Below are 10,476 nucleotides of genomic sequence, written 5' to 3'. Positions count from 1 at the left end.
AACCTCAAGAAGACGTCTTCTGTTTTGAAGCCACGACCGAGATGGAATTGAGCAAGTATGTTACAGGTACCATCCGTCCTTCGAAACTAAATCCCTAAACTGCTGGGGGAATATCGACGCGTTAGGAGAGATTGTCAGTGGTGCAAAGTGAACAACGCGCGACCGGAGCCACCGCTAATGGGTAATTTACCACAACAAAGAACCGCATTTTATTAACGTGCCTTTTCCTTCACAGGGATCGACTACTTCGGCCCGTTTTCTCTGCTTCACGTCGAGAGCTGTACATCTCGAGATAGCGGCGTCCCTCAACACAGCGTCATGCATACTGGCGCCTCACTTTGGCGGCTGCTGGGAGCGTTTGGTACGTTCCGTGAAGAAGGTACTGAATCAGTTCGTGTTCCCCAAGCGCCCTACGGATGAAGTAATGCTGTCAACGTTCACGGAGATCGAACTCATCCTTAATTCGAGACCACTTACCTACGTGCCCCTGAACGACGGACTGGCTGACCCTATAACACGAATAACACGCCAAAAGGACGAATTGTCTCAATAATACCTGGAAAGGACGGTCAAGTTAGGCAAGCCACGGTACAAACGAGCAGTGGAACTTACGTTAGACCCGCACACAAATTAGCAGTCTTAGATGTATCAGCTTAGTAGAAAACCGCACGGCAAGAGTCGAATACAGAATATAGCGAAAGTAACAAACAGCAAGCAAGCAAATAAACAAACAAACAAACGCAAACACACACGAGGCAACTGACAGAAGATGGGACGTGAAGCCACGGTTTGTACAATCGCGAAAGAAAGGTGTGTCATCACGAAGATCGGGTTTATAAAGTCGCTAATTTATAAACCTTTTAGCATTGAGGTGTTTATTATCGCCTAACAAATATATTTAACCGTGGCGCACTTGGGGGGACAATGTTGGAAAGCAAAGGAACACAAGAAAGAAGAGGAAAGATCGGAAAAAGGGAGCTCGCGTCTACCCGACGGGAATGAGCAAGAGCAGTCTGGAAACGACGAACAAATGTACTAATTTTTTGATTTCTCTCTGCATTAAAGATTTCTAAAAAATTCAACCGCGTTTCAACACCGGTGTCTTCAGGAGAGCGTTCCAGCACTATATTGATTCTCGGACCACTTCCTGGACGCGTGGCGGGGCTGCAATCGGGAGCTGCAACAAACGGACAGTGGTTAAGAACGTGTGACAGTATTTGGCTGAATTTGCGAAAGTGAACGGTATGTGCGCTCTTACCCGATGCCCAAATCCTTGTTTCGTACATCGTCAAACGACGGCTAGATGTTCCGTTCCTGTGCGTTCCTGCGACGGAGCAAAAAAAAAAAAAAAAACATCACCGTGAGTATAATCAAGCACATCCGTTGGTGTCCGGAACACGGTGGTTGATGTTACCGTCATCGTTACCGGAATGCGAAACTACTCACCCAACGTATGCACTGGACGTACCGCGCATTCAGCATCCAGAAGTATCGTCTAGCAGAAGAGCGTGTGAAACAACAATTACAACACACTGCCCCCCCCGCAGGCCGGCAGACATCCACGCGCACGAAACACTCTCCATCACGCGATGGCCACTTGCACGCATCTCAGGCAGTCCTGGATGCTGGAGAGACTCAGCACACGCGCATTGGTAAGCCTGGCAGGATGTGCACAGCAAACACAAATCACTCGCGCGAGCTTTCTTTCGTGTATTTGGTAACTGGATCGAGCGGAGGTAACAGGAAGCCTCCGAATTCTGTCCGGGGGGCAGGCCGCCTGCCTGTGGTGTTTTCAACGCAAAGACGTCGAATTAACGTCGAGCATACACTTTCAAACACTGTGTGTAACGGGCGAATGCGAGGCCGGCACACGGAACACGAAACAATAAATTGAAAACATGAGAAACACGGCAAATCTCTGTATGCCTACTAGACAACATTAGATAATAACAGTGTGAATTGAAAACACATCTCAGCACACATTGGAAACCATCCATAGGAATAATTAATAAGTAAAAGTCAGGCATGCGTTGAAACCATTATTTAGCAAGCTGACGTGTGCAACAGACGCTTTTTCCACTGTGTCTCATATCAGCAACATATTTTATCGAAAATGGCCAGCCGTAAGATCGGAAACCGTCGCAACGATACGTTGCACCTGGAGAAACTGACGTTTGAACTGAAGAAAAAACTGAACGAGCTGCCACGAGTGAGCAACGTGACATCAGATGACAACGGACCATGCACAGCGGCAGATTTAAGGGTTTGGGAATACAAGAACTTCGTTTTTATGCCGGACGACATGAAGCGTTTTTACATGTCGACCGATGGGATGCACACGAGCTGGACGTACAACTATTCGAAGCGCGCAAAATTACGTGTAGGCCACCTCTACATACCTAAATTGACGCACATCCAGAACCTCGAACTGAAAGGACCGGGAACTGTTTTCGAGCTCGAGCGCATAGGTGACAGGGGTTTCGTTTTGCTCGTGTACAAGACAAATGTTACAACCCGTCCGGAAATTTATTTGTTGGAAGTGGGATCGTGGAAGTGGACACTGTTGGCGGACTCCTTTACGACATACTTACACATGAGCATCGAGCATCTCGGGCTACCATGTTGGCAGTTAGCCTTTGCCAGCTGTCGCCTGCCAGGGTGGGCTGAACAGCTGTTTTTGGTGCTGGCTCCACATTTGCTTTTGGACGATGACGAAATGCTAGGACCGAAGAGCGCGCCGGTATACCACCGAGCGCAGCACCCGCTCAATGTGCTAGATCCGGCTAGATTTTGGACCACGGTACGACGCATGCGCTCGGCACATGAATAGCCAACGACCAACGAGAACGAGAACGAGGTGGCCAAGGAGGATTACTTTACCATTACGTTAGACCATTACGCATTTAAAATAAACAATAAATAGCCACTGCACGGCCACTGTTTCAATTACACAGAAATGTAGTTTTATTTCTATCTAAAGCTTACTTTTGTTTTCTTCCCATTCGCATTCCCATTCCGCATTCCAGGGACCAGCTTTGCCCGTGAACAACACAACACACATGGTTTGGTCTGATAATTGTACACAGTTTTGAGATTGTATCGAAGGATCGAATAAAATTGCTTCACAAACTTCATCAACCACCACCACCCAGAAGAGGGTTCCTTGACTGGGTTTTACCCGTAGCAGTATATGGGCACCTGGGCAATACACAGTGCTGGGCAGACAGCACTGCGCAACAAACACAACTTACACATGACGCACACACACACACACACACACACACACGCACACACATCATTTGTTTATTTACACCCATACAATTCATTACCTTGCACCGTACGATATTCAAACATTGTGCGAGAAGCGACCGCATTGCCGGGCCAGTATGAATGCCGTGCGTTTATAGTGCAGTGCTGGGTGCGCGCGTGTTTGGCGCACTACTGTGAGGCGAAACTAACAACGACGCCGGTGATTCGCGATGCTGGGAAAAGGTGCGCCAGTGGGAATGATGGCTTGTACAGCGCGCACAGCTGCCAGTACTGCACGCCGCCTGAGAAGGGCCCGATCAACGCGGCCAGGTTTGTATGGGCGTGCGTCTATGCGGCAGTGTTGAAAATTCGTGATTTTTTCACAACTACCCCCACGGGGGACTAAAAACGACGGGGCCGGGGGCAAAAGGAGTGCCAATGGGAGTGATCTGGTTGTTTGTACAACGCGTACGTCGGTGCCATCACTGGTGCCGGTACAATAATATTACAATGTGCATGTTCATAGGCGACGACATAGTTTAAAAAAAAAAACGATGACACTTATCGTCTCAAAACCGTCGTCGTTGGTCTAAATAAACGCGTCCTCGAGGCGAAAATGCGCGAACGCATTAAACGTCGGGTAAAAGGTCGGCCACAAATTATGCTAAAACGACTGGAAAACAGAAACTCCACATAAAAAAAAAAAACAAAACGAAAGTTTCATCAAAAAGCTGCATGACTACTCATGGGGATTTGAATCCCGGCCCTGCCATGTGAAGACCAGCGCCGCTGTAGCGTCGGTGATATTCGCGAGATGTTCCATCGTGTAGGAATGAAGAAGGACGACCAACGCAGCCAAATGATATTCTGGGATGGCGACGACCTTCGAGGCGAACCTGCTGTTTACGTGGTTACCGTTATGACGTTTGGTGCAGCATGCTCGCCCACTAGCGCACAGTTCGTGAAAAACCGAAATGCATCACGTTTCCGGCAGGATTTCCCGCGAGCGGTGGAATGCATCGAAGAGGAACATTATGTCGATGACATGCTTGTCAACGTGGAAACGGAAGAGGAAGCTGCTGAGCTAGCTAAAACGGTTCGCTATATTCACGCGAAAGGGGGCTTCGAGATACGGAATTGGGCGTCCAATTCACGCAAGGTGGTTGATTCAATGCAGGAAGGGCCTACAACAGCGAAATCGTCAGCTTGCGCAAACAGACCCCGCAAAAGCACCCGTGGAAAAGGGGGGTCGAGAAGAAAAGCAGCATCTATAAGCTCTCGCCTATTCTGAACGACCACGGGATCCTGAGAGTGGGGGGACGTTTGACGGAATGCGTAGGCATCAACAATTTCTCACGGAACCCGATCATCCTTCCTCGGCGAGACTACGGAACCGATCTCATTATTCGGGAGCACCACGAAAGGTACAAACACGGCAACCACAACACGGCTTTGAGCGAAGTAAGGATGCGGTACCACATCCCTAAACTGCTGGGGGAATATCGACGCGTTAGGAGAGATTGTCAGTGGTGCAAAGTGAACAACGCGCGACCGGAGCCACCGCTAATGGGTAATTTACCACAACAAAGAACCGCATTTTATTAACGTGCCTTTTCCTTCACAGGGATCGACTACTTCGGCCCGTTTTCTCTGCTTCACGTCGAGAGCTGTACATCTCGAGATAGCGGCGTCCCTCAACACAGCGTCATGCATACTGGCGCCTCACTTTGGCGGCTGCTGGGAGCGTTTGGTACGTTCCGTGAAGAAGGTACTGAATCAGTTCGTGTTCCCCAAGCGCCCTACGGATGAAGTAATGCTGTCAACGTTCACGGAGATCGAACTCATCCTTAATTCGAGACCACTTACCTACGTGCCCCTGAACGACGGACTGGCTGACCCTATAACACGAATAACACGCCAAAAGGACGAATTGTCTCAATAATACCTGGAAAGGACGGTCAAGTTAGGCAAGCCACGGTACAAACGAGCAGTGGAACTTACGTTAGACCCGCACACAAATTAGCAGTCTTAGATGTATCAGCTTAGTAGAAAACCGCGCGGCAAGAGTCGAATACAGAATATAGCGAAAGTAACAAACAGCAAGCAAGCAAGCAAATAAACAAACAAACAAACGCACACACACACGAGGCAACTGACAGAAGATGGGACGTGAAGCCACGGTTTGTACAATCGCGAAAGAAAGGTGTGTCATCACGAAGATCGGGTTTATAAAGTCGCTAATTTATAAACCTTTTAGCATTGAGGTGTTTATTATCGCCTAACAAATATATTTAACCGTGGCGCACTTGGGGGGACAATGTTGGAAAGCAAAGGAACACAAGAAAGAAGAGGAAAGATCGGAAAAAGGGAGCTCGCGTCTACCCGACGGGAATGAGCAAGAGCAGTCTGGAAACGAGGTTGAAACGACGAACTAATTTTTTACTAATTTTTTGATTTCTCTCTGCATTAAAGATTTCTAAAAAATTCAACCGCGTTTCAACACCGGTGTCTTCAGGAGAGCGTTCCAGCACTATATTGATTCTCGGACCACTTCCTGGACGCGTGGCGGGGCTGCAATCGGGAGCTGCAACAAACGGACAGTGGTTAAGAACGTGTGACAGTATTTGGCTGAATTTGCGAAAGTGAACGGTATGTGCGCTCTTACCCGATGCCCAAATCCTTGTTTCGTACATCGTCAAACGACGGCTAGATGTTCCGTTCCTGTGCGTTCCTGCGACGGAGCAAAAAAAAAAAAAAAAACATCACCGTGAGTATAATCAAGCACATCCGTTGGTGTCCGGAATGTTGAAAGTACAACCACTGTGCCATCTGTCAAACGAATTTACCGTTGCACGAACTTTGTTTTTCGCGTTTGACGTTTAAAAACGACGCTATGGAAAACGCGCCTTTTTCCTGTATATTCTGAACTCTGCGACACGACTAACATCTCAGCTATCGAATGTGCTAATAAAGTTTCTTTTGTGTTGTAAACGTAAAACATATTTGGCCACCTCTTTAGTTTTCCACCCTCGCCAACAGGTTATGGGCCCAGCGCATCGTGGACAACATAAAGTTTTGCGGTTTACTGTAGCAGGAAAGTGACTTTTGGTGAATTAGCATCCTGGTGTTATCCGTAGTGTGTGTGTTTGGAAAGAATACGCGATGGCGGAAACACATGTTTCGATTGAGAAGCTGAGTGACCAGAACTACACGGTTTGGAAGTTTAAGATGCGGCTCCTTTTGTCACGTGATAAAGTACTGCACGTTGTGACGGAGGAGCAGCCGGAGGCCCCTGATGCCAAATGGCTAGCCGACGATGAGAAGGCGAGGGCCCTGATCGGCTTGGCATTGGATGACAGCCAGCTTATTCATGTCATGCAGACGAATACGGCGAAAGAGATGTGGGACGCTCTGAAAGGCTATCACGAGCGGTCATCCCTTTCGAGCAAGATTCATGTAATGCGCCAAATGTTTGCCACCAAGATGCCGGAAAGTGGAAACATGGCTGAGCACCTGAAAGAACTTACTTCGTTACGTCTCCGACTGATAGCCCTTGGTGAGGAAATGAAGGAGCTCTCCTTCGTTGCCCTGATGCTGTCCAGTCTACCGAAATCTTACGACGGTCTGATAACAGCATTGGAGAGTAGGCCGGATGCTGACCTAACAGTAGATTTTGTTAAAGGGAAGTTGCTGGACGAAGGGCGTCGGCGTGCGAATGGCGTAGATGAAGAAAAGGCTCTGTACTCTGGGAAATATGGTGCTAGCAATAAACCCAGTGGAAAGAAAAAGAAGAAGATGCAGTGCCACTACTGCAGGCAGGACGGGCATTTCCGAAGAGACTGTAAAAAGTTGGCTGCGGACAAAAAGGAGAGAGGAGTTCGTGAATCAGCGAACGTCACTGTGGAAGAAAAACAACACAATAGTATGGGTCTGTGTTTGTTCCTTGGGAAGGCACAAACTAAAGGACTATGGTGCTTTGATTCGGGTGCGACTTCCCATATGACGAACGATACATCTATTTTACACCACATTGACAAATCGAAGCGGTCTACTATCTCCTTGGCCAATGGACGAGTCATCAAGTCGGCGGGTGTCGGAAGCAGTAGTTTGGTGTCGGTGAATGGAAATGGTGCTCGAATGAACGTTTCGCTAGACAACGTTTGCCACGTGCCTTCGCTCACAACAAACCTTCTATCGGTTAGCAAAATTGCCGATTTAGGTTTTGAAGTTGTGTTTGACAAGGCTGGCTGCCGGGTTAGAAAAGGTGAAAAGGTGGTATTAGTTGGCGAACGACAAGGCGGTCTGTATCACTTGAAGCGTTATTCGGAGCATGCAATGCTCGTCGAGCCTACTTGTGGAGTTTCCTGTCTACACCTGTGGCATCGTCGATTTGGGCACCGTGACACGGAAGCAGTAATGAAGATTGTGAAAAACAACATGGGAAGCGGTTTGAAAATTGACCGGTGTAACGCAAAGTCCGTATGCGGACCGTGCTGCGAGGGCAAGATGAGCCGTGAATCCTTCCCTAAGGTTTCATCTTCGAGGGCTTCTGCTGTTGGCGAACTGGTGCACACGGACCTGGGAGGCCCAATGGAAATACCCACAGTGCGCGGCAGTCGGTTCTACATGATCATGGTAGATGACTACAGTCGTTATACGGTTATCTATCTGATGCAGAACAAGTACGATGCTGAGGATCGAATTAGAGAATACTGTGCTCTGGTAAAAACACAGTTTGGTAACTTCCCTAAGGTCATTCGGTCAGATGGTGGTGGCGAGTACGGAAGTAATTCTTTGCGAAAATTCTTTGTAGATCACGGCATGGTACATCAACAAACGGCACCGTATTCGCCGCAGCAGAACGGAGTGGCCGAGCGCAAAAACAGGTACCTGGTTGAGATGATGCGCTGCATGCTGGCAGATTCGGGCTTAGATAAGGTGTTCTGGGGTGAAGCGATTTCGACTGCCTGCTACCTGCAAAATCGCTTGCCATCATCCTCAGTGGCATTAACACCTTTTGAGCTGTGGTACCGAAAGAAGCCCTCGTACGAACATCTTCGTGTATTTGGATCGGAGGCTTTTGTGCACGTTCCAAAAGAAAAACGCAGAAAGCTTGACAAAAGAGCTGACAAATTGGTGTTCGTTGGTTATGAGGATGGTCAGAAGGCTTACCGTTTTGTGAACCTGCTAACGAAAAGAATCACCATTAGCAGAGATGCCAAGTTTTTGGAACAGTGCGAGAAACAGAACGTGCCAAAGCCGAAGCTGACACCGTCAGGAGGAGTAGTGGAATTTCCACTTGTCTCAACTCCACCTCCTCAATCGGAGGAACCGATCGTCATCGAAGAAAGCGTGAACTTAGATGCATCGCAGTACGAAAGTGCGACCGAAGACGACCCGACGAATGAACCTTCGTTTCATGCATTCCCTTTGGATGAGGTTGTACGTAAATCGACTAGAGCGACCAAGGGAATTGCACCGATTCGTTTGATAGAGGAAGCGTATACGGCAAGAAAAGCGGAAATAGCGGTGGAACCCAAAAATCTCAATGAAGCTCTGGCCTGTGATGCTCATGCCGAATGGAGATCGGCAATGGAAAGTGAGCTGAAATCACACAATGAAAATGGGACTTGGGATGCCTTAGTGGAGCTGCCTGCAGGACGGAAAGTGGTAGGTTGCCGCTGGGTCTTCAAATTGAAGCGGAACGCAGCTGGAGAAATAACCAAACATAAGGCCCGTCTGGTAGCTCAAGGCTATACTCAGCAGTTCGGCGAGGACTATGACCAGGTCTTTGCTCCCGTTACCAGCTATACGACTCTTCGAATGTTGCTTGCCCTGGCTTCCAAATTGAAAATGACACTTCGTCATTTTGATATCAAAACTGCCTATTTGTACGGTGATCTAGACCAAGAGTTGTACATGCGACAACCACCAGGCTATGCAGAGAAGGGAAAAGAACATTTGGTGTGCCGTCTAAAGAAAAGCATCTATGGACTGAAGCAGTCTGCACGATGCTGGAACCTAAAACTGCATAGTGTCCTAGTGAAGATGAATTTCCAGCAAAGTGATGCGGATAAGTGTTTGTACACAAAAGTCGTTAAAGGGAAGAAAGTTTACATCCTAGTATACGTAGACGACTTAATGGTAGGGTGTGTAGATGAAACTATTATCGACACTGTATACCAAACCTTAAGTGACCTTTTTGAAATGACTGATCTCGGAAAAGTGAGTTATTTCTTGGGACTCGAAATCAAACAGAAAAATGGTGATTATAGTGTTAGCCTCGAAAACTATATTGAAAAACTAATCCATAAGTTTGGTTTGAGTGATGCAAAAGTTGCAAAAACGCCTATGGACGAAGGGTTTTTGAAAGTACAGGACAAGAGCGCAACTTTGGATGATCAAACTCAGTATAGAAGTCTTGTTGGTGGTCTGTTGTATATATCGGTGTGTGCGCGACCCGATATTGCGGTTAGTACGGGCATACTCGGTCGAAAAGTGAGTGCGCCTACTGAAGCATACTGGGTGGCAGCCAAACGCGTCGTTCGGTACTTAAAGGCAACTAAGCATTGGCGGTTGATGTATGACGGACGTGGTGATGGCTTGATCGGATATTCAGATGCCGACTGGGCCGGCGATGCCAACACGCGGAAGTCAACAACAGGATACGTGTTCTGCTACGCAGGAGGAGCTGTGTCTTGGGCCAGCCGTAAGCAGACGAGTGTCACGTTATCCTCCATGGAATCGGAGTACGTTGCTCTGAGTGAGGCTACACAAGAATCGATCTGGCTTCGTCGGTTGTTGAACGACATGGGCGAGCACGTGAAGGGACCGATAACAATTATGGAAGACAACCAGAGTTGTATTCAATTTGTTAACTCCGATCGGACCAATCGTCGCTCGAAGCATATTGAGACGAAGGAGCATTTCGTCAAGCAGCAGTGTGCGTCAGGACTTCTGACGCTTGAATACTGTCCCACGGCAGATATGTTAGCTGACGTTCTCACTAAACCCCTGGGAACCATAAAGCAACGAAGGTTTTCAGGAATGCTGGGACTGTCGACGAATGATGGCACAATTAGTTGAGGAGGAGTGTTGAAAGTACAACCACTGTGCCATCTGTCAAACGAATTTACCGTTGCACGAACTTTGTTTTTCGCGTTTGACGTTTAAAAACGACGCTATGGAAAACGCGCCTTTTTCCTGTATATTCTGAACTCTGCGACA

General features: G+C 47.9%; 2 long non-coding RNA genes across 2 annotated transcripts; both read right to left on the bottom strand.

Moving 5' to 3' along the window:
* Positions 1–366: 366 nt before the first annotated feature.
* On the bottom strand, positions 367–655 carry LOC118516911. Its single transcript, XR_004908166.1, has 3 exons — positions 613–655; positions 478–556; positions 367–410 (listed from the first exon to the last, which is right to left on the bottom strand). It is a non-coding gene; the product is annotated as an uncharacterized LOC118516911 (long non-coding RNA).
* A 4,349-nt stretch (positions 656–5,004) lies between these two features.
* Positions 5,005–5,293, bottom strand: LOC118516912. Its single transcript, XR_004908167.1, has 3 exons — positions 5,251–5,293; positions 5,116–5,194; positions 5,005–5,048 (listed from the first exon to the last, which is right to left on the bottom strand). It is a non-coding gene; the product is annotated as an uncharacterized LOC118516912 (long non-coding RNA).
* Positions 5,294–10,476: the final 5,183 nt, after the last annotated feature.

The sequence above is a fragment of the Anopheles stephensi genome, unplaced genomic scaffold, assembly GCF_013141755.1.
Source record: "Anopheles stephensi strain Indian unplaced genomic scaffold, UCI_ANSTEP_V1.0 ucontig416, whole genome shotgun sequence".
NCBI lineage: Eukaryota > Metazoa > Arthropoda > Insecta > Diptera > Culicidae > Anopheles > Anopheles stephensi.
Note: the sequence above shows the minus strand (reverse complement) of the source record. Positions and strands in the feature narration are given on the sequence as shown.